At 41.7% G+C, this 21,707-nt stretch overlaps 1 protein-coding gene and 1 long non-coding RNA gene across 8 annotated transcripts in view; one reads left to right on the top strand and one right to left on the bottom strand.

Moving 5' to 3' along the window:
- Positions 1-5,109, bottom strand: part of LOC309333617 — a 32,243-nt gene extending 27,134 nt beyond the window's left edge. For both annotated transcript variants that reach the window (XR_014152596.1, XR_014152597.1), the window contains exon 1: positions 4,962-5,109. This is a non-coding gene — a long non-coding RNA (uncharacterized lncRNA). The remainder of the gene's footprint in view (positions 1-4,961) is intronic.
- ACSL4 (acyl-CoA synthetase long chain family member 4) overlaps positions 1-21,707 on the top strand; it is an 83,526-nt gene that overhangs the window by 25,919 nt on the left and 35,900 nt on the right. For 3 of the 6 annotated variants that reach the window (XM_081847035.1, XM_081847034.1, XM_081847031.1), the window contains exon 1: positions 5,249-5,405. The exons of 2 other annotated variants lie outside the window; for them this stretch is intronic. The gene's annotated coding sequence lies outside the window, so the exon portion shown is untranslated. Of the gene's footprint in view, positions 1-5,248; positions 5,406-9,130; positions 9,183-21,707 lie in introns of those variants that run through there. One more of the 6 variants, XM_081847033.1, reaches the window with a different exon arrangement.

The raw sequence follows: 21,707 nt of genomic DNA, 5'->3' as shown, positions 1-21,707 counted from the left end.
TTTCCCAAAACAGTTCAAGGATTTGGCATACTCATCCAAAACAATTAGAATCACATTCTGTTGATTTTAATGGACCTTCATTCGAATTTTGAATGAATCACTAAATTCCACTATAGCTTGCTGCAGTTTTGGTTTTTTTTTTTTTACTATGTAGTCAGAAAAGGAACTGTGACTGTTGTGATCTCAGATTGGATGAAATGGGGGTGGGGAGAGATTCCTCATCCTCTGTGTGCTATATACAGCAGAAAAACAAAGCCTTGTTGACTGTGTTCTTCCTTTTCATTTGATAACATCTTGTACGTAACTTCAACCCCAAAGAATCAGTTCTGAAGTCCTACACCAAATATGGTCATGTCTTTAAACTGGAAGTTGAGGGGATAAAATCATGAGAAGAGTTCAAGTTTCAATTATTTGCATGCCAAACCAGTCTATTGAGCACACAATATTTCATACCAGTGTGTACAAGGCCACTAATCCAGAATTTGAAAACGTCTATGGGAATAAATAAATACTTAAGATTATTTTTTTTACAATGTGCATTTTAGCACAAAGATCTGTCCTAGCTGCATTTTCTAGTTCCTCTTATATCAACACTTTAGTTTCCATTTCCCACTCTTTTCTCATGAGTCTCAAGTTACTGAGTTTATGAAAGAGTTCAACCACCAATTTCATTAAGTGACTTCTCAAATGAAAGTTTAGCGTAAAAAAATAATCTTAAAGATGAGCAAAAGGGTTTATTTTTCCCTTTTTCAATTTCACACATTTTAAAATAACCCACAAGGAAGTTTATTGTATGATTAAGTAGTGGATCTATATTTCTAAACTGCATTGAGCTGCAATTACAGTATACAAATAACAGACATCCGTGGACTTTGATTTAATAATGAGGAATCTGGATATTAAGCTAACAGATCTGATTTAAATGTCATTGAACCTGTCAATACATACCTGCCTCTCTCCGTGCTACAAATAGTAGGTGTTTAAAGCTGAAATCCAAACACACTTTCTAGGTCCGTGTTGGTGGGAAGAAGGAAGATTAGCATCTACTGGTAGATCTTCAGGTGACATCGATTTCCAATTGTCTAACAACAGAAACAACTGAAAAGCTTGCCTCCACATAATATTAGGTTGCTGAAAATGTATGCTTGGGGGAAAACCCGAAGTGATTTTTTCTCTGAAAGTATTTGTAAGCTTGGTTCTGGTACTGATCTCAAATTCCTGGGCTGAGCATTTGTTCAGAAGCACTCTATTTCATAGCCATCTGGCTGAGCCACTATTTTGCATCTTGAAGTGGATGTCAGGGATAAACTTAAAAAGGCAAAAACCCCAACGCTAATCCTACAAGGCTAAGAAGATCTGCTCACCCACGTTCTAGAGAATAGGCCCAACTGAGCAAAGTAAAACTTACTTCTGAGTAAACAAGAACAGGGTTGCACAGAAAAGCTGTTACCTTATTCAGTAGTCTAACTGTGCAGTTTCTGCTTCCTATGCAACCACCACATGCATTGCTGATCTGTATGAGTATCAACATTAATTGGTGTGTGCACTGACTGGCCGATATACATATTCTCTCCACTTGGGTACTGTGTTGATTACTTGCCTACCCTCCAATATTTCTCTGATGAAAATAGGGATGTCCCATTCCATAATGATAATTTTACTATTTATACCCCACATATCTTATTGGGTTGCGCAAGCCATTCTGGGCAGCTTACAGCATATATAAAAACATAATAAAACATTAAACAAACCTTCCCTATACAGGATTGCCTTCAGATGGCTTGGGGGTTGGATAATTCCATACCCTCCAACATTTCTCCAATGAAAATAGGGATGTCCTAAGGAAAAGCAGGACATTCCAGGATCAAATCAGAAACTGGGACGGCTTTTCTAAATTAGGAACGTCTCTGGAAAATAGGGATACTTGGAGGGTCTGTACTTGGACAATGTATAAAGCATCTCTAATCAGTTCACATTCTCTGATACCCATTTGGTGATCATCCATTGTTAACTGGGAAAGATGCAAAGTCACTATGTGACACTATTCCCCATGTGAATATTCACTGCTAGAGGTGCATTTGGTTAGTTAAGCTGTTTCTAACCCAGCTGAGTCCCCATTTCTGATGCCTGATTCAGTACCAGGGCCAAGTCTATATCCTTTTACATACACAAATTCCAGTTTTTCACCCAAATATGCTTTGGGGTGGGGGGGGGCAGGGATAGCTGTTGCATTCTTTTTTCTACAGTGGGTAAATAGAACTATAGAAAAAGAGGAAGGGGGATCCTTGAGCTCCTTGCAAGAAAAAGGTGTGATATAAATGCAATAAATGAAAACATGAGGGATTCGGCACAGGGGACTGCTGTGGGGAGGAATGGGTGGGAAACTTTCCTTCACTGAACTTACTTAATAGTGAAATCCTATACATGTCTAGCCAGAAGTAAGCCACACCAAATTAGACTGGCCTTTTCCCAATGAAAATGAATACCAGATTGCGGTCCAAGTAAATATATCTTATGATTCTGTGTTTCCATCATAATTTTGAATAACATAATTTTGTTTAATAGCTTGATATTTTACACTAGTTTATCATGGTTTTCAAGAAATTATTGGTTGTGGCGACATCAAGTTTACATGATTTTATTGTGTTTTTTGCTGGTATCCCTCTTTCTCAAGAGACAGTGAGTGAGCCTCTGGAGGTGAAGTCAAACTGTTGCGTTAGCAGCACCAAAGTGAACCTCCCCAGGGCACATGCCTGAACAGGGTGAATGGAGTCCTAGGCTGAGTGGCTGGGGAAACCCAGCCAGATGGGAAGGGTATCAATAATAAAATTATTATTATTATTATAATTATTATTATTGGCTGCCTCCTTCTCAGCCTCAGTGATGTAGTCCAAAGGAATGAATAGCAATACAGTTGGCACTAGCTTGGCTGCAGGAGTTGACAGAAGGAGGCATACAAGGTGCCATCCAACCATCTTAGGGACTCCACTCTAGATTTGTGTAGGGTTTACTCCTTAGCATTTTCTTCTTCCAAAGATATCCCACAAAGCAGAGGAGGTTTAGGGTCAAAGTTTTCACTCTCCTAGATGGACTACCTTCTCAGGTTGATAAGCCCCATCTGCCCCTCACTTCTCTCTACAGCACATGCAGAAACCTCCTTGACCATTGGCCCTCTATTGGTTTTGTCTGCTCAATCTTCTAGAGTCTGTCTTCTCATGCAGGGGAAGTCACTAACTTATGAGGGTTTGAGACCAATCAGCTACCCTCACCTGGTTTAGCTGGCCAGTTGAAGCAATTTCCTGGGGGTTGCCATGTGTCCTCTTTTTCCAGGACACACTCTTTTTCAGGGACAGATAGGTAGCCGTGTTGGTCTGCCATGGTCAAAACAAAATAAAAAAAATCCTTCCAGTAGCACCTTAAAGACCAACTGAGTTAGTTCTAGGTATGAGCTTTCGTGTGCATGCACACTTCTTTTTCAGGGGTAAAATTTGAGACAGATTGCATTTATTTCCTTTGAATGGCCGTCATAGCATCATCTTTTTTACTCTTCAAAATATGGCAACCACACTGGGGTGTGACCACAGTCGCATGCTGACAGCTTCTAGGAGCCACAGGTGAGAGTTGAGTGCAGGGTAGGGATCAAAGGAGGGCAATTTATCCCAGATAGAGCATGATGTATTCCCCACCAGAGCTACTCCTCCTCCCCTAACACCCCATACACCCTACAATTTTATTGTACTGTTACATTGTTCATAGTACTGCTAATGGATTTAACTCACATGATTATCCAGTTAGATTTCACTTAATTTTCTTGTGCTCTTAACTTAACTGGGGGTCATGAAGTAATTTTCTTGAATATTTCATTGTGTCCTTAAATTAATTTAACTGGGGGAAGCCACTGTTTGATTTGTCCTTTTATGATGATTTTTTGTGTACCAAAATTATCATTGTTGCTGTTAATGAACAATTGCAATTTTGTTCCAGCCACTCTGGGTGGCTCCCAGCAAAATTTTTAAAAAACCATAAACCGTTAAACATTAAAAACTTTCCTTTACACATTCTGCCTTCAGATGTCTTCTAAAAGTCAGTTATTTATCTACTTGATATATGATGGGAGGGCATTCCACAGAGCAGGCCCCACTATCAAGAAGGCCCTTGGCTTGGTTCCAAGTAACTTCACTTCTCCCAATGAGCAAACCGCCAGAAAGGCCTTGGAGTTGGATCTCAATGTCCTGGCTGAATGACGGGTGGAATCACTCCTTCAGATATACAAGGCCAAGGGCATTTAGGGCTTCAATTGTCAGCACCAACACTTTGAATGGTTCATGGAAATGTACTGGGAGCCAACATAGGTCTTTTAGGATTGGTGTTATATGGTCCTGGTGGCCACACCTAGACACCAGTCTAGCAGCTGCATTATGGAGTAATTGTAGTATTCAAGTCACCTTCAAAGGTAGCCCCATGGAGCTCATTGCAGCAGTCAAAGCGGGAGATAACCAAGGCATGTACCATTCTAGCGAGCAAGCTCACAAACTTGTTTTGATTTTCCTCTTCCCTCCCTGTCCCTTTTTCCTTGTGTGCGGTGTACTTTTTCTTTATTGTTGTTGTTGTTACTCTGAGAGTAGGGACTGCTTTGTTTTAACTATGTATGCTGCTCTGGCAGCCTTTCTGACTACTTTAGAGTGGGGCACAAATGTTCATACACACACCCACACCCACACACCCACACACAAAGATATTTTGAATGAAGGGCTGTATAGAAATTTAATAAGATATTTTGGATGAAGGGCTGTATAGAAATTTAATAAATAAACCTATGAGAGACATATATATGTCTGATCTGTTATACGTTGGCGGTCAAAAAACCAAAACCAACAACCCAGATCGAGAGAATAGCTTGAATTCCTGTCAGATCTCGCGCTCGCCCACCGCCACCTCTCTGGGCGAGGCTCTCTTCCTACCTCGCCCGCCTCCAGCCCATCACCTCACCCTCCAGCCGCCTGAGCAGCCGACGCCGTCGACGAAGACGACAACACCGTCACGGCCGGCTCCGTTGTCACCACCACCAAACCTCCCACCCCCTCTCTCTCTTTCGCTCGCGCCCTCCCTTCCTCCTTTCTGTGAGGCTGCCCTTCGCATCAATCAGCGGAGCGAGGCTTCGGATTGGTCTACGCGCCGGGGCACATACCCACTCCTCCCCCTCAATTCCCCTCCCCCCTGTTACCTCAGCCGGCTCGGCCCCCGCCTCCTCTCCCGTGGTCTTGCTTCGCTTTCTTTCCCCCCTCAGCCATTTTAAACAGCGTGAGGCGGGCAGCGGACCGGCTTCAGTTGCGGGAGAGGAGAGATTCGGTTACGGCAGCCGGGGACAGGAAAGAGTTCTCGCTCGTTCCCCGCCCCACATCACGGTGAGATTCGCCTGGCGGCGCCCCGCTTCTTAAGGGGGGGGGAGGAGATCGCTTCCCGCCCATTTTTATTTGGGAGAGATTATTCACCTGCCCACCCTATATATAGAGTACATATATATGTGCCGGAAAGGAGTCGCCGCTTCCTTTCGCCGCATGAGGTGAGTGATGCTGCGTGGCCCTTACGAAAGACAGTTTGCTTCCTTCCCTCCAGCCGTCGCCAAAGGGGATGAAAGCTCTTTCCCCGGTCGGGTAGAAGCAGGAAGCGGGGATCTCACTTCACCTTTTCTTTCAAAGCTGGCTTTCGGGTCGCTTTCCTCTGACCTCGCCTTTATTAACACGCCACCTGCGTTGCTCAGCTTCCCTTTTCTCTGAGCCACCCATTTCCCCCTCAGCCTCACTGACCCCCTGCCCTCCCCTCAGTGTGGGATGTAGCGGTAGATCAATCAGCTCAAGGCCATCCGATTAATCGGCAGGGGTAGGAACCCCTACTCAGGTGGCGCTACTTTTGCCTAGACAGGTGTACATCCTCAAAGCCGCTTGCCGGTAGGATGTAGGGGTGTGTGTATGGAAACCTCTTTGTGAATTTGCATGGCTGTGATGCAGCCTAGAAAAGTAAGGATTGCATTCCTCCTCCTCACACTTTTGCTTCTGGCCATACCGCTATATTCCCAAATGGTTGTCCATGAGAAGAAATGTGGTTCTCTGGCAGGGAAAGGGCATACTGCTTTCCTCCCTAAGCCAGGGTTTCTTTAATCAAATGAGAGCCCTAAAATTTGTGTTTGTATGTTTAATGTTAATCCATTCAACAGGATTTATATTCTGCTTGGGCATCAAAACTTCAAATATATGTTATTAATGCCATTTTTGTTTGCCTGTTGACCTTCTGAATGTTTTTTTTTAAAAAAATCAATAAAAAATACAATAACATCAATAAAACATTACAGAAACTCGGTATACATGACGGCCCTCACACTTGAGTCGTGTGTGTGTGTAACACATACATTTTATACACATTTCATAGATTAATCAGATCAGTTAAAATTCATACAAATACTCAACTAGTAGTGCAATCTTCTATATGTCTGCTTATTGAGTTCAGGGGGGCTTACTTTTGGTAGGTGGGTAGAGGATTCCAGTACAGTGGGTACCTCAGGTTACAAACACCTCAGGTTACAGACCCTGCTAACCTGGAAGTAGTACCTCGGGTTCAGTACCTCGCCCCAGGACGAGAACAGAAATCGCACCATGGTGGCAGCGGAAGGCCCCATTAGCTAAAGTGGTACCTCAGGTTAAGAACCGTTTCAGGTTAAGAACAGACCTCCGGAACGAATTAAGTTCGTAACCAGAGGTACCACTGTATTTGGTTTCCATGCAGTACAATTCTAAGTTAACTGGCAGTGTAAAATTGTTGCCTTTGCTGTTTATATGTATGAGTTTTGACTGATTTAGGCTAAAATTTTCTCCCAATTACCTAGGAGTCTACACTACTGAACTGAGAGGGCCTTATTTCTAAATAGGCATGTATGGATTCTGCTACAAATTAATCTCTTATATCTACATATAATTGCTTATGAGGAAAAAACAATGGGTTCTCTTTCTTTTCTTATTTAAATGATGCATTCCTGGGCTGCAATAGGTATCCCAGAATAGGTCTTCTGTTTTCTCTTGCACAGGATAAAATTTTTCTTCAGGGAGAACTTCTAGAGGGGTTGCCATGGTAGTCTGTTATAGCAAAAACAACAGGGTCTTCAGGTAACTTGAAGATGACCAGATCTATTGTGGCATAAGTTTCCATAGTTGATGAAAGCTTATGTGACAATATATGTGTGTGTCAGTATGATGCCACAAGACAAGAGGGTGTTGCTAATTAGAGTGCTTGTTTTTAAAATGTTTAATAAATCTGATTGTGGAAGCACCTTTTAGCCAATCAGAATGCTTTGCGCAGTACAATCCTCTCTGCATGTTTACTCAGAAATAAATCCCACTTTGTTCATGTATGTTTAGGGGTTGCATGTAAGTATGTTTCAGGTTACAGCCTTGGCTAATGTAATCACTTAATTGACTAAGGGTGCAGTCCTAAGATCTTGCAGCTGAGGAAGTCTCTGTACTTGATGCCTGTGTAGAGCAGATGTTCATCCTGAAAATGAAGCAGGTTGAAGGAGGTATTGAATGTATCATACCCCCTTGTTCCCTAACATGCCTCCAAAAAGGCCTAAAACTGTGTTAGTTAGCCCTGGAGCGGGTGTATTTAGTCCTCCTATTAGTGTCAAGATGAGGAAATAAAACGGAGAAGGGGAGGGCGTGTAACATAAGGTAAAATGGTAAAGGACTCCTGGACAGTTAAGTCCAGTCAAATTTGAGTATGGGGTATGGCGCACACCTCTGCTTTCAGGCCAAGGGAGTTCCCATTTTTCTTCAGACAGCTTTCTGGATCATGTGGCCATATAACAGAACAGGAAGGTTAGGAGAGCCTGGCTCTGCTCTTCCTTTGCACAACGGCTTTGTAGAGTAGGCCAGCGGTGTCTTAACTATCAGGTAATTGCTGCCATTGCACCTGCCAATTATTTCTTTCAGCTCCCAGGCATGGTGAATTTTGAGAAAACGAAGCAATTGCTTTCAGAGGGATCCTGAGGTAGCACACTCTGCACTTCTCAGTCAGTACTCAACTTATCTGACTCCCAGGAAACAAAGAAGTCTGCTTTTATCTACCCCCACACTTTCACCCAGTAGAATACGCTCAGTGGTTACGTATGTAGGAGATTTCTAGAATTCTTGAGGTTGGTGTAAACACAATTTGGAATCCAGAAAGCAGGCTTCTGGTCTCATGAGTAACACACCATAGATCGTCTGTTGCAGTGGTTTTGATTATTGATAATGGACCCTGACGTGAGGGACTAGTAGTCTGGCATGGAAAGGACAAAGGGCTGCATATCACAGCCCATTTTTAAGGGCTCTCACACCCAGGTTGGATTGAGTGACGGTATTTTTTAGTATACAGGTTAGATTTGGCGGGTAACTAGTGTGATACTTTGTCAGGAGATAGGGAGATGGCATAAACCCCAGAGAAAGGCACAGGTTATTGCTTGTGAAAATCAACACTAGATTTTTGTATCTTCCTGCCAGTCAAAACATTCTGTGCGTTGTGGATTCAGGAGTTGGTGAGAGTATGTGTTGGCCTTGCTTGGGCAAAAGGAAATGTATACAATCATAGAACTGTAGAGTTGAAGGGATCCCAGGGATCCCATCTAATCCAACCTCCTGCAATGCAGGAATCTCAACTAGATCATGCACGACAGAGGACTTTTATCTACAAGAAAACTGAGAAATGCCGCACACACATCATGTTTCACCCTGGATAGAGGAAGTTATAAGGGCTAGGTAATGGTGGTTCCTGTGCCATTTATTTCCCTTCCCCAAAATAATAATCTAATAGTCATAACATACTTTGAGACCATCTTAAGATAAGCAGATAATAGTTAAAATGATCTTCCCTTTATCCTGATAATGATCTTGCTTAGAAGAGAAAGCTACATTGTGCTTGAGTTGATGGACTCATCTGTGAGCTCACTTTCTTTCTGTTGCATCAGAAAGGATGGGTTGTGTGGATGTGGGTGAGGTTGTTTGTGGGGTTGTCATAGGATTTTTCACTTTCAGCAGCACAAATACTTGTATCAACGGTGTGCAGCACTTAAGCTCTCAGAAGGGAGATAAATTGCTGCTATATTATTTTTTAATTGCCTCTCTTGTATATTGTTTGTCACATTAGGCTACATTTAGGTAAGGAGACTTAACCACAACATAATTTCCTATATATCTATTCATCTGTAAACTGATTGAGTTCAATGGAATTTACTTCCAGCCAAGAGTGCAATCCTGGGTACACTTAATGCTTGGGAGTACAGCCCATTGAAGACAAAGGGGCTTAACCACAAGTAGACATTCGTAAATTTGTGTGTAATATATTTATGAATAACACCAATTTATATATGTTTTATTATGAATTTGAAGAATTATAACTAACATGGGATATATTTGCAACATTAGGATTGTAATCTGTTTTAAAAGCAATTTAGCTTGTATGGGACAATCTAATTCTTATCGCTGTCTTGGTCAGTGAAATGAATCCCAGGCTATTTGGTAACTAAGTTGAGAAATTATTTGATACCATGTGTTTTCCCTAGCTAAGCTATGCAGAACTTTCATTTCTTGGAAATTGGTAATCATGCTATGATGATCACTTTATATTTATGGACTTTCGAGGAAAGCAAAGTTGGACAACACTGTTAAGAAAGTGGGAGATGTAGAAGCAGAAGAGTAGGAGAGAAAGAAAAGCAGAAATGAAGATTTAGACAACAGTCTAAGAGAACAAAAAAATAGAAGGAGAGGAATAGGAAGGGACGACATAGGTGTGTGGTTCTGAAAAAGTATCACGGTGGAGTATGAGCAGTGTTAGAAGCAGATATAATTATTATTTTTTGCCAAATGGTGCCTTAAACCTAGGTTACAGGCTCACAAACTGAATGTTTAGGCGCTTTTTTTTTACAAGATTACAAAGCTGAAAATGAATTGTGTATATTATCAGCTCCATCTAAAATCTGACGCATGCCATAGCACAGCAGCAAAAAAACCGCTACTGAGCACCAGCCAGCCAGATGGTGGAGATGTCAGGCAACATCTTGGCACCCAGGCATCTTTACTTGGTAGCAAGTGGCCAACAGCCAGCTGAAAAGGGGCTAATTTTGAACGCTAAGTATGAGGTGGTCACCTGGGATGAGGTTCATGTGGACAACACTGAAAAGAAGTGTAGAATTGGCAGAGGAGTGGGGAGGAAAGCATCTGTAAAGTTGATGAAGTGTGGCCAAATAGGGATTGGATCCTGCAAGTTGGAGAAGCATATGCATGCCGATCAGGGCTAGTGGCTCAGATTTCAAGATTTAATCTGAGGCAGCTTATTTCAGGGTATTCTAGATAGCCTTCTTATCTGTAATGGGGTGCTGCAGTGGTAGGGTGAATATATGTGGGCCCATGTTATTTAAGAATATTTTTGTTAATATTAGAGAGATCTATAGAATAGGCTTAACAAAACTCAGCAGCAGATGTTTATTTCATATTTATTTTACTTATAGAATTTCTTACCCACTCTTCAGCATAAGGTCCCAGGGCAGGTTACAGCTACATAGCATGCAATTATAAAAACAGATAAAACTGTTAAATTTATATTCTTCTGTTCCATTTGGAACAGTTTTACTTTTGTAATTCTAACAGTTTGCAAGAGGTGGGTCTTGCAAAGAAACAAAAGCAAACCCTTAATTGTCAGTATGTGTTGTGTAGCCATTGTGAGAAATGCACTTTGACTTGCATATCATTTGGAATGTTGCCTTTATTAGGGCCTCAGGTACGGGTGTGTGTGTAGGTATATGTGGCTTATCACTGCATATGTTCATCACTGTTGCTACACTCTGCTTTAATTGTCATTTCAGTTCCTCCTGTCTGCCACGTTTTTTAGTTCTAGCATTCCCAAATGTTTATATTCTGTTGCTTTTGAGAAAGAGATGTTATATTTATTGTCAGTAATGTACCTTAAAGAGTTATATTCTGGATTACAAACAACCCTGTGAGCTGATTCTGGCCTTTGTCCAGCTAGAGTATCTCCTTCCCAGGAGCTGAATGAGAAGTAAGCAGTTCTTTGTGATTCTTTCCCTGAATCAGTAGCATCTTTCTGGCTTCAGACCAGATGGTTTCCTTTGGTCATTGGTTTTCAGTAGCATAATCTCCTCCCTCTCACGCCCCCTTTGTAGACGCAGCTCAGGAGGCTGGGCTCAGGATGTGGCCTGATGCTGATGTAACAAGGGGGGGGGGAGCAGAAAGAGAGAAAGAAAACCAAGAAAATGTGATTCACTGCTTAGCAGCTTCCAAGGTTGCATATTGCATCTTGTCTATTATGATAAGAGTGGACACTAAAGTGTTATCTTCCGCTTGAGGTAAAAGGCTACATCAGCTATGTTTTGTGTTCTCATATGAACTAATTGATGCATGTGGCTTTTCTTCATTGGGTAAAAAGTAAGCTTTCTATTTAGTATATACAGTATATATTGGGAAAGCAGTCACTGATATGGCAGCAATTAGCCAATTTGTAGATATAAAGCAATTATTTGAACACCACAGGGTTTAATAGCATTGTCTCATGCAGTACTGAAGAGCAGGACATTATATATTTTTTACCTTTCACACTATCACTCTTTTGTTATCTTCCAAAATAGGCACATTATGGATATGAATAGGATATGAAGCTTTGTTAGGTCCCAACATAGAGGGATGACGGCAGGATATAAATAGTCAGTTGACTTTTATTCATCAGTGCTACATTCCTAATTGTTTTAGGCTGCAGACATAGCCAGTTGTGCTTTCCCTTTCCAGCCATTCATATAAAAATGCAGTTTTGTGGATTGGGTAACTAGAAAAATGAATATTGTGATCACAGTATTTTTCTTTTTGGTGGGTGTTCATAAAACAAACAGGGCCATTGCTGCTAAATATGATCAAGCATTATCTCTGGCCAAAAGGTTTGTAATACAGTGGTACCTTGGGTTACATATGCTTCAGGTTACAGACTCCGCTAACCCAGAAATAGTACCTCGGGTTAAGAACTTTGCTTCAGGATGAGAACAGAAATTGTGCTCCGGCTGCAGCGGGAGGCCCCATTAGCTAAAATAAGAACAGTCTCAGGTTAAGAACAGACTTAACCCGAAGTACCAGTGTAGAAGAATGGCAATTAAAACAGCCTTTGTGGTCATCTTTATTTGGAAACTTTCTATCAGACATAATACTGTTTATTTGTACTCTTATGCAATCTATACAACTTTCCCATACTTAATTGTTGATTGAAACCTTAATGGGGATGCTTTCATTGTTATCAATGGACTGTTGTATTGACTTCTCATTTGTATCACCCCCAAATCTAAGAAAAAACTATTGAATGGCAAAAATATTAATTACAAAACAGTGTAAGCTATCAAACACTAAAATAGTTTTCCTTATTATTGAAGAATAGCAATCTTAATTAAATGTATTTGGAATCATGATATATATTTGGCTGAATAGACAAAGAAAATAGAAGCATTTGCTCTTGGTTTGAGCAGGTTAATATGTAATGTAATGTAATATGTAATGTAACAGCTCTTGCCAACCTAGCAGTTTGAAAGCATACCACCACAAGTAGATAAATAGGTACTGCTGTGGTGGGAAGGTAAATGGCGTTTGTGTGTGCTCTGACTTCCGTCACTGTTCCGTTGCACCAGAAGTGGTTTAGTCGTGCTAGCCACATGACCCAGAAAGCTGTCTGCGGACAAATGCTGGCTCCCTCGGCCTGAAAACAGAGATGAGCACTGCACCCCATAGTCAAGTTCAACTGGACTTAACTGTCCAGGGATCCTTTACCTTTTACCTATGTAATGTGATTACCGTATTTTTCGCCCTATAGGACGCACCGTCCCATAAGGCGCACCTAGTTTTTTGGGGGGGAAATAAAGGGGAAAAAATTATTTCCCCCCCAGGCGCGGGGCTGAGGCGGGGGAGGCCCGCCCGAGCTTCCCCCGACCCCAGCCCCCAAACAGGCAGCTCTCTGCAAGCCGTGGGAGCCCAGGGCTGGCTTCCCCCGCTTGCGGAGAGGTCCGCAAAGCCTGGACGCGCTGAGCTCAGCGCGCGCAGGCTTCGGCATGCAGGCACCTCTCCGCAAGCGGCGGGAGCGCTCCCCCCGCTTGCGGAGAGGTCCGCAAAGCCTGGACGCGCTGAGCTCAGCGCGCGCAGGCTTCGGCATGCAGGCACCTCTCCGCAAGCGGCGGGAGCGCTCCCCCCTCTTGCGGAGAGGTCCGCGAAGCCTGGAGAGCAAGAGGGGTCTGTGCGCACCAACCCCTCTCGCTCTCCAGGCTTCAGCGAAAGCCTGCATTCACCCCATAGGACACACACACATTTCCCCTTCATTTTTGGAGGGGAAAAAGTGTGTCCTATAGGGCGAAAAATACGGTATATATTATTACCGGGAGGCGGGGTAATACAGTTCCCCCCTTCGGGGGGGAACTCTTGTTGCAGGAGAACATGCAGAATAGAACCTTTTAACAAAATTAAAGCTGTTTAAAACTGAAATTTTATACATGAGACCTGCGAGTATAGGGCGGTATGAAGCAACAGTAGCAGCAGCAGCAGCAACAACAACATCATGGTGTCATCTCGGAATTAAGGCTCACTGAGTTTTGTGGAGTTTGCTCCCACATAAGCGGGAGCAGCTTAAATGGCTGAAGTATTTGTTTAGTTTTCATGTTATATTTTGTTTATTTTTGACGTAGGATTTTGTTTCTAGTGTGACTGGCTTTTCATGGAAAGGAAATTTGAGCATAGGAGTCACTTCCTACAAGGGTACTGGATTAACAATAGCTTCATAATGTCCTTGTATTTTAAATGGTGGAGGTGATTTGCTTTTGAGTAGTCATAACTACCGTATTTTTTGCTCTATAAGACTCACTTTTTCCCTCCTAAAAAGTAAGGGGAAATGTGTGTGCGTCTTATGGGGAGAATGCAGGCTGCGCAGCTATCACAGAAGCCAGAACAGCAAGAGGGATTGCTGCTTTCAGTGCGCAGCGATCCCTCTTGCTGTTCTGGCTTCTGAGATTCAAAATATTTTTTTTCTTGTTTTCCTCCTCCAAAAACTAGGTGCGTCTTGTGGTCTGGTGCATCTTATAGAGTGAAAAATACGGTATTTTGTAGTTGTACAAGCATTATGCTTCCTAGAATGGTTGTAGTGACTAGCCTCCCCCTTTTCTCGGACATGCTGATTCTGCTAACGTGAAATATGCAAACACCAATACTTATCTGACCAGATTGTTTTTCCCCTTGCCTTTTTTGAATCCTAGTCATTCACATCTCTAGACCATAAGCATGACAGGGCAGAGTCTTAAAGAATGTTTAAAGAACAGGTAGATATTCAGTTATATGATTGTTCAAGGACAGATGCACACTTAATATTCTCATGTGCAGTTTCTCTGGGAAAGGATTTAAATAAATGGAAAAGCAGATAAGCAACGTTTTATAGATGTTTACTGTCTTGCTTTCTAGAGCTCTTAATCTACCATTCCTAGGGGTTTGGATTTGTCCATATACAGTTGCCCTTTTGGGTTGTCACACGTTTTTAGAGTTGAGGCAAAGACTGGTCTGGAACAAAAAGATTTTTCCTTTTATGATTTCTTGCTCAGTGGAACAATTTCTTAATTTCTTCTTGCAGTGGGTTTTTTTAAAGCAACAATTGGTGTAGCAATAAAATTGCTAGCACATTTGTAAAGCTAAGCAGGGTCCAGTATGGTTTCACATTGGATGATGGTGTTGTTAAAATTTCTGCATTGCAGGGGGTTGGACTATGAGTTTTAGAATCCCTTCCACCTCTATAATTCTATTATTTTAGTACCTTTGGTAAATGATTTTATAATTTCAGAGTAGAAGAGTAGAAGAGTCCTGTAACTGATGCCCCAGTATAACATTCTCTTCCATGTGCAGAAGATGCATGCATAGAGTACCCATAAATAGATTCCATACTAGTGATGTTAAATTCTTGAGAATAGTCTTTTAGAGAATATTCTCAATTAATGAGAATATTAGAGAATTTTCATTTAAAATAGGAGAATAATCATTTTAATGCATTGAAAATGATATAATTTTAATGTATTGAAAATTATATAATTAGTTAATATACATGTAATATTCATGTGTAATCTTGTTCAGATGGCAGCCAAAACCTGTACAGATGCTTTTATTCAGTGGGGCAATGCAGTGAATTCACATTCTTTGATTTTTTGTGCCAAACTTGAAATTGAAAATTCAACGTGAATGACTCATGTTAATCACTAAGCCTGCCACTAACTGTATATTTAGTAAAAGAACCACAGTGAAAATATATAAGCACAAGCCTATTTGTCACTTGACTTGCAAGTATCAAATTAAAAAGTAAAACATGTTTTATAGTTAAAGTTAAACCATTCTAAGGTGATGGCACCAGTAATTGTCATGTTAAGGTTTGGTATAAGGAAATTCAGTAGTTAAATCATATTTTATTCTTCCATCAGAAAATGTACATGTTAAAGGACAAGTCAATAAATGCAATTGGCATGTTAAGGTTTGATACAAATAAGTTCTGTAATAGGCTATCTTGTGCTTCTAATAGTTCTAGTACTTAATAACTGTTTTGGTGACTAAAACACAGCTTGATAAACAAAACTACAGTCATACCTCATGTTACGTTTGCTTCAGGTTGCACGTTTTCAGGTTGTGTCCTATGGCGACCCAGAAGTACCAGAAAGGGTTACTTCTGGGTTTTGCCGCTCACGCATGCACAGACGCGCAAAATGACATCATGCGCAGAAGCGGCGACCTGTGTGTGCGCAGACGCGGGTTGCGTTCCTTTCAGGTTGCGAACGGGCCTCCGGAATGGATCCTGTTTGCAACCAGAGGTACCACTGTATATGCATACATATAAAAAAGAAGCTATTAACATTAAATATATTATCATTATATGATAATATATTTCAGTATGTCAATCTCTGGTAAATGGCACCTTGTACCATTGAATGGTACTGCAAAAACCAGTTACTGGCACTAAATAAAAATATAGAAATGTCAACTGTTTTAATCAAGGCCACCTCATATGCTGTTACACATATAGGCCTAGGTACTTTAAATGTATAAAGCATTAAAGCTACTTTCTGTAAAAAAAAATCACACTGTATGGCCAACAGTATAGAATTACTAAGAATAAGGTCACACCAAAATAGAAAAATGGCTATTACATATAGTTGAAATACATACAAATTCAAATGTTCATCAAATTAAAAGTATAGCATTTTTAAAACTAAAAAAAGGTTTTCTGTAGCTCACATTTCAAAACTGCCAGTGGTGAATGACACAATGCCCAGTAATGTAACTGGATCCAAAAAAATCATTATTCATTACTGTCAGGTCTGCCTCTAGATCCCAGCTCACAGAGGACCAACGCCCGGTGGATATAATATACAAAGTCTTTATTGAAGTTTAGTTTCCATTTCAAGGCTCTGGGCGCGCAGACCCACGTCTCGACGCTAGACCGGCTAAGTCCCCTCTGACTCACTGCTCCTTCCACACCAGTTTAAGATCCTCGCCCGGCTCCACCTCCTACGCTGTTCTTTCCTTCGCTGGGTCTTTCTGCCCTCTGGGGTCTCCTCCTTCCTGGACTCTTCTGACGCTGACCCCCCTTGGTCTTCCCCTTCCTTCCGGCGGGCTTTAGGACCTGGCTCCCTACCCGGGCTCCCTGCTGTGCCGCTCGCCTGTACATTTGAACTTGGCGCGCGCGCCCAGCCGGTAACCTTCCTCCTGACCGTTTCTCCGCTTCCTGATGTGGGCGTGACCAAACCTGACTCCTCTCCTCCCGCTGGTGGTGAGAGCACTGGTCCCGATTCCTGGGACTCCCCCTCCCCACTGCGCTCTGGTGGGGAAGCTGGTCCTGATTTCCAACTGCTGCTCAGGGACTCCCCGCTGGCCCCTTCCTCCTGAGGCTTCCCCCCTGGAACCCCCCTCGCCCTGGCCACCGGCACTCCCTTCTGTGAGTCCTCCGATTCGCTGGAGAGGCTTGTGGAATAACTCTTTCCACTGTCACTGCCTGCTCCCCCCTCGTACTCCTCCTCCTCACTCTCCATTTGCTCCCCCTCCTGTGTCTCTCCTTCTGAACCCCTGACAATTACTAACACTGGCAATATCACAGCTTGACTTATTATTTACTAGATTTTTAAAATGTGGGTTGTAAAACTGGTTCTTACATTAGAATTTACAGTTTGTGGAGAATATTCTCTGGAGAATTTTCTAGCAGAGAATATTTCTCAAGAATATTCTCATTCTTGAGAATTTTCTCATCTCACATCACTAGTCCATACTTCATTTCAATTGCTTGCACATGGACTAAATTAAAGCCTATAATCTACTGCTATTTAAGAAGTAATACTTTCTCTTTGACTATTTTATGACTTGATCCAGTATCTGGCTAAGTAAGAACAGGATGTGGATCAATATTTTTTTTAGCTGGTTTGTGAGTTGTTAAATTTCATTGAAATTAGCTGTAGTAGTGATTTATGGAGCACTAATGCTACCTGACTCTTTGTGAATTTAATAGCGGATTCAAGATGCCAGTGAATGCAAGCAATTTTATCCTGTGCAAACAAGTCACAGCAAGCAACCTTTGGTTCCACCACCTCCTCTGGGCAAGAGTATATAAGAGGCCTTGCAATATTCATAATAGTTATTTGCCATGTATCAGTTAGCAGAGCCTAAAATTACAACAATTAGCATATGGGTGTCTGCAAAATAATTGAGGTTAAAAAAGGACCTTGGGTTCATAAAAGTTGGGAATCACTGCTATATGAGAAGTAATAAAGCCTAAGAACAAGTTACAGGATGCAGTATTGGAGGTGGTGTTATTGAAGAGGGGAACTGGCATTAGCGCCTTTGGAATTGTTATGAGATGGTTCTGGGCATCCTTACACAAACTCCATGTAAAACTAGAAAATGAAATGAGTTGGTAGGGTAGCCAACAAACAATTGTATTCTGTAGCAGTTTTAGATGGGCTTGGGGTAATGTGATTCCCCTTTGCTAGAGGAACAGTGTCATTTAATGGGTAGTGCAGTTCGCCCCCCCCCCAGGACAGCTGCAGTTCAGTTTCTCTTAATATATTCCATTGTCTTACACAGGTTGGCAAAAAGGGATCTGTTGCAGACATTCTAAACCAGATTATGATCAGCTCTTAGAGAACCTAATGATGTTTCTCCAAAGAAGCATTTTTGCTTTTATCTTTATGTGTGTATTAACTCTTTGAAATAGGTTATTGGTGCTTATAAAGACTGCAAATTTGGTATTTAACAATCTTGTAAGTGTTACAAGAAAAAAACAACTGCTCCTTTTCCCTTATGGAGTATCCAAGAGCCTGTATGAAGACCTTAAGCAGGTTCCCTCTCGGTAGGAGAAAGTAACAGAGGCCAACCAGAGAATATTGAGAAGCAAAGCAGCTAATAAGCCCGATCTTTATTAAACTGTTGCAACAGGGTCCTCCACTCACTCCACACAGGGAGGGAGGGAGGAGAGGAACCCCGAACAATGGTGTGCAAGCCCTTATATAGACTTTTGAAATTACCCACCCTGTAGCTCAAGACCACCCCCCAAAGCACCATACAGTGGTACCTCAGGTTAAATACTTAATTCGTTCCAGAGATCCGTTCTTAACCTGAAACTGTTCTTATCCTGAAGCACCACTTTAGCTAATGGGGCCTCCTGCTGCCGCCGTGCTGCCCGAGCACGATTTCTGTTCTCATCCTGAAGCAAAGTTCTTAACCCGAGGTAATATTTCTGGGTTAGCGGAGTCTGTAACCTGAAGCATATGTAACCTGAAGCATATGTAACCTGAGGTACCACTGTACATACATCACAGAAGGAGGTGGTCTCCAACAGAAATACATCACAGGGCAGTCTACCACAGAAATCCTGTTTGTCAGGATACATGACAGTGATCACTGATTTCTCCACCTAGGCAGCCTGGCCATTCCTTTTGAGATGCTATATACTTAGTTACTGAATCCAGGTCACAGGCTCACCATAGGTAAAAGTAAAGGGACCCCTGACTGTTAAGTCCAGTCGCGAACGACTCTGGGGTTGCAGCACTCATCTCGCTTTACTGGCCGAGGGAGGCAGCGTTTGTCCGCAGACAGCTTCCGGGTCATGTGGCCAGCATGACTAAGCCGCTTCTGGCGAACCAGAGCAGTGCACGGAAAGGCCGTTTACCTTCCTGCCGGAGCGATACCTATTTATCTACTTGCACTTTGATGTGCTTTCAAACTGCTAGGTTGGCAGGAGCTGGGACCAAGCAATGGGAGCTCACCCTGTCGTGGGGATTTGAACCGCCGACCTTCTGATCGGCAAGCCCAAGGCTCAGGGGTTTAGACCACAGCGCCACCTGCATCCATATCCATACACAAATACACCCTTAAGACTGGATTTGAACAAAGGGACAATGGAGAGGCTTTCCCATTTCCTTCCTCACTGCAGAGAATATTTGAGGTCACTGGAAGAGTCCAAATGGCTTCAGGATTGCTCTCCTGTACTATCTTTATAATGGCAGTAACATTAGCTAATTTAGAAACTCTAGTTTTAAGATGAAAAACCCTTGAAATCTGCTTATTGGTTTTGTTGGAACTGCCTACTTGTGCAGTGGCCCATTATGGTTGAATAGTTGCACAGGTTTTTGTTTTTTTTAATGGTGTTGGGTGGAGGGGAGAGAATAATGACACAATATTTCCATCTTTTCAACAAATTTTCTGAAGCTAGAACATTCTCCTACCTCTTGTTTACAGTTCTCAACATTTGGAGGTTCTTCTCATGCTAGGTAAATAGCTAGAGAGGGAACCAAACTATGCAGATTAGGACTACTTCATAGTAAGAATCTTTTTTTCTTTATCTTGTTATGGTAAACATGACCATTTGGCAATTATGCCAAAGAGGGCAACAGTTCCCTCATAATCCTTGTACAGTAGTTTAATGTTGATGTTACAACTGTTACAAACTTACAATAACCTTTTGATTACATGGCTTGTGTTTCAAAAGCCAACAAATGAAATATGGAGACAATGTGTGCTTGCACCGGCTATCTAAAGAGCACAAGAGGCTTGTGCTAATCCAATGCTGATTTTAGCTTGAAATTAGTGAAAGTTCCTTATTTTGTGTTTGGAGTAGTTGTAATTGGATTGGTAATCTAGAATGTCCCAATTGAGCTGATGGAAATTTGCTTTTTTAATAACCTACATAATGTGGTTACTTGGTCATCAACTATTGTACAGCTATATATCTTCTTAAGAATATGCTTCATCACTTCCGTAGTCAAGAGGTTATTCTAGGACATCACTCATAAACTTGTGTGCTTTTCCTACAGGAAGTACATTGCTATTGAGCAAGTCCTGTGAAAGCTGTTTTCTGATACGTTGCAACTTAAAATTGCTTATGAGTGATGTCCCTTTCTGCAGGAAGTCTGCTACTGCACCATTTCTGTCAACCCTAACAATTTTGCAATCCTATTTCCTATTGATCTACAATTAGGATTTTATTCAACATGCACAAACTTATCTTTTGTATTTCCCAGTAGTAATTTTAAGCATGCAAGTTGCTACCCCCAATTAAATGTTGTGGCTTGTTCTGAACTTTAGCACCAACAAGGAAAAATGTTTTGGAAGGGGTGAAGGGGACAAAGATTACTTTTTCTGTTTCCATTCTGAACACCCCATTAGCCAACCATACTGAGAGCTAGCTTTATATACTGGGACACTGGTAAGCAAGCTACAGAACTAGGTTATTAGGCTGCATCTTGTTCTTTCACAAAAACAGAAGTATCATGTACAGACCGTGCTCCAGTTGTTTTGTGCCAAGAACAGGGAGTTAAGATAAGGAAATGGTCAAAACATACTGCCCACCTGAACATTTAAGGTAATTTTATACTTGGTTAAAACTGCAAGTAGGAATGACTGAATAAATCTGAGAAGTAAAAAACAATTTGATTGGAGAAAAAATTGAGGGATTGTGTTAAGTGTTGCTGTTCATCATTGCAACAATGAGGGTTCCAATTGCCACCAAGGAAAACTTTGGACAGCTCTATCAGTTCCCATTGATGATATAAGCTTTGCAGAATTGTTCCACTGACAACTCCGCTGGCACTTGCAGGAACCAAATGTGTGGAACCTACTACTGATAATTTGATAGTGCTCTGCGACTTCTTTTCCTAACCAGTATGTTGATCCTTCGACTGACACTCCCCTTGATCTGACTCTTTGTGAATGTCTCCAATGATCAGTGTGAACTGCAAGCAGGTGTGTGTGGAAAGCATGATCAGCCAACCACTCCCTCTGCTCTCCCCACCACCATATACACACACCTCACACAGACAGAACTGCCAGGCTGTGTGAACTTAGTTAATAGTCTACATTGCAATCATATATTGGGTGACCTGCCCATTTTCTCATTTAGCTTCAAATGTTGAAAGCTAATGTTCCAAATACATAGCTGTGTGTAGTCTATAAATGAATACATCAGAAAGTGACTTTCTTTTAAGCATGTTTCTGATTCCCTTGGAGATTCTTTTTTAATGAGCAGAGATCCTTTTTTTTTTTTTTTTTTTTTGGTAAAAATGCTAATCTTTAGTGATCATCTTTAGTGATCATCTTTAGTTGGGGAAGCTCTGTGGCTCCTAGTACAACTTC

The sequence above is a fragment of the Podarcis erhardii genome, assembly GCF_964252035.2.
Source record: "Podarcis erhardii genome assembly, chromosome: Z".
NCBI classification, from domain to species: domain Eukaryota; kingdom Metazoa; phylum Chordata; class Lepidosauria; order Squamata; family Lacertidae; genus Podarcis; species Podarcis erhardii.
The sequence above is the reverse complement of the archived record's forward strand: the minus strand, read 5'-3'. Positions and strand labels throughout refer to the sequence as shown.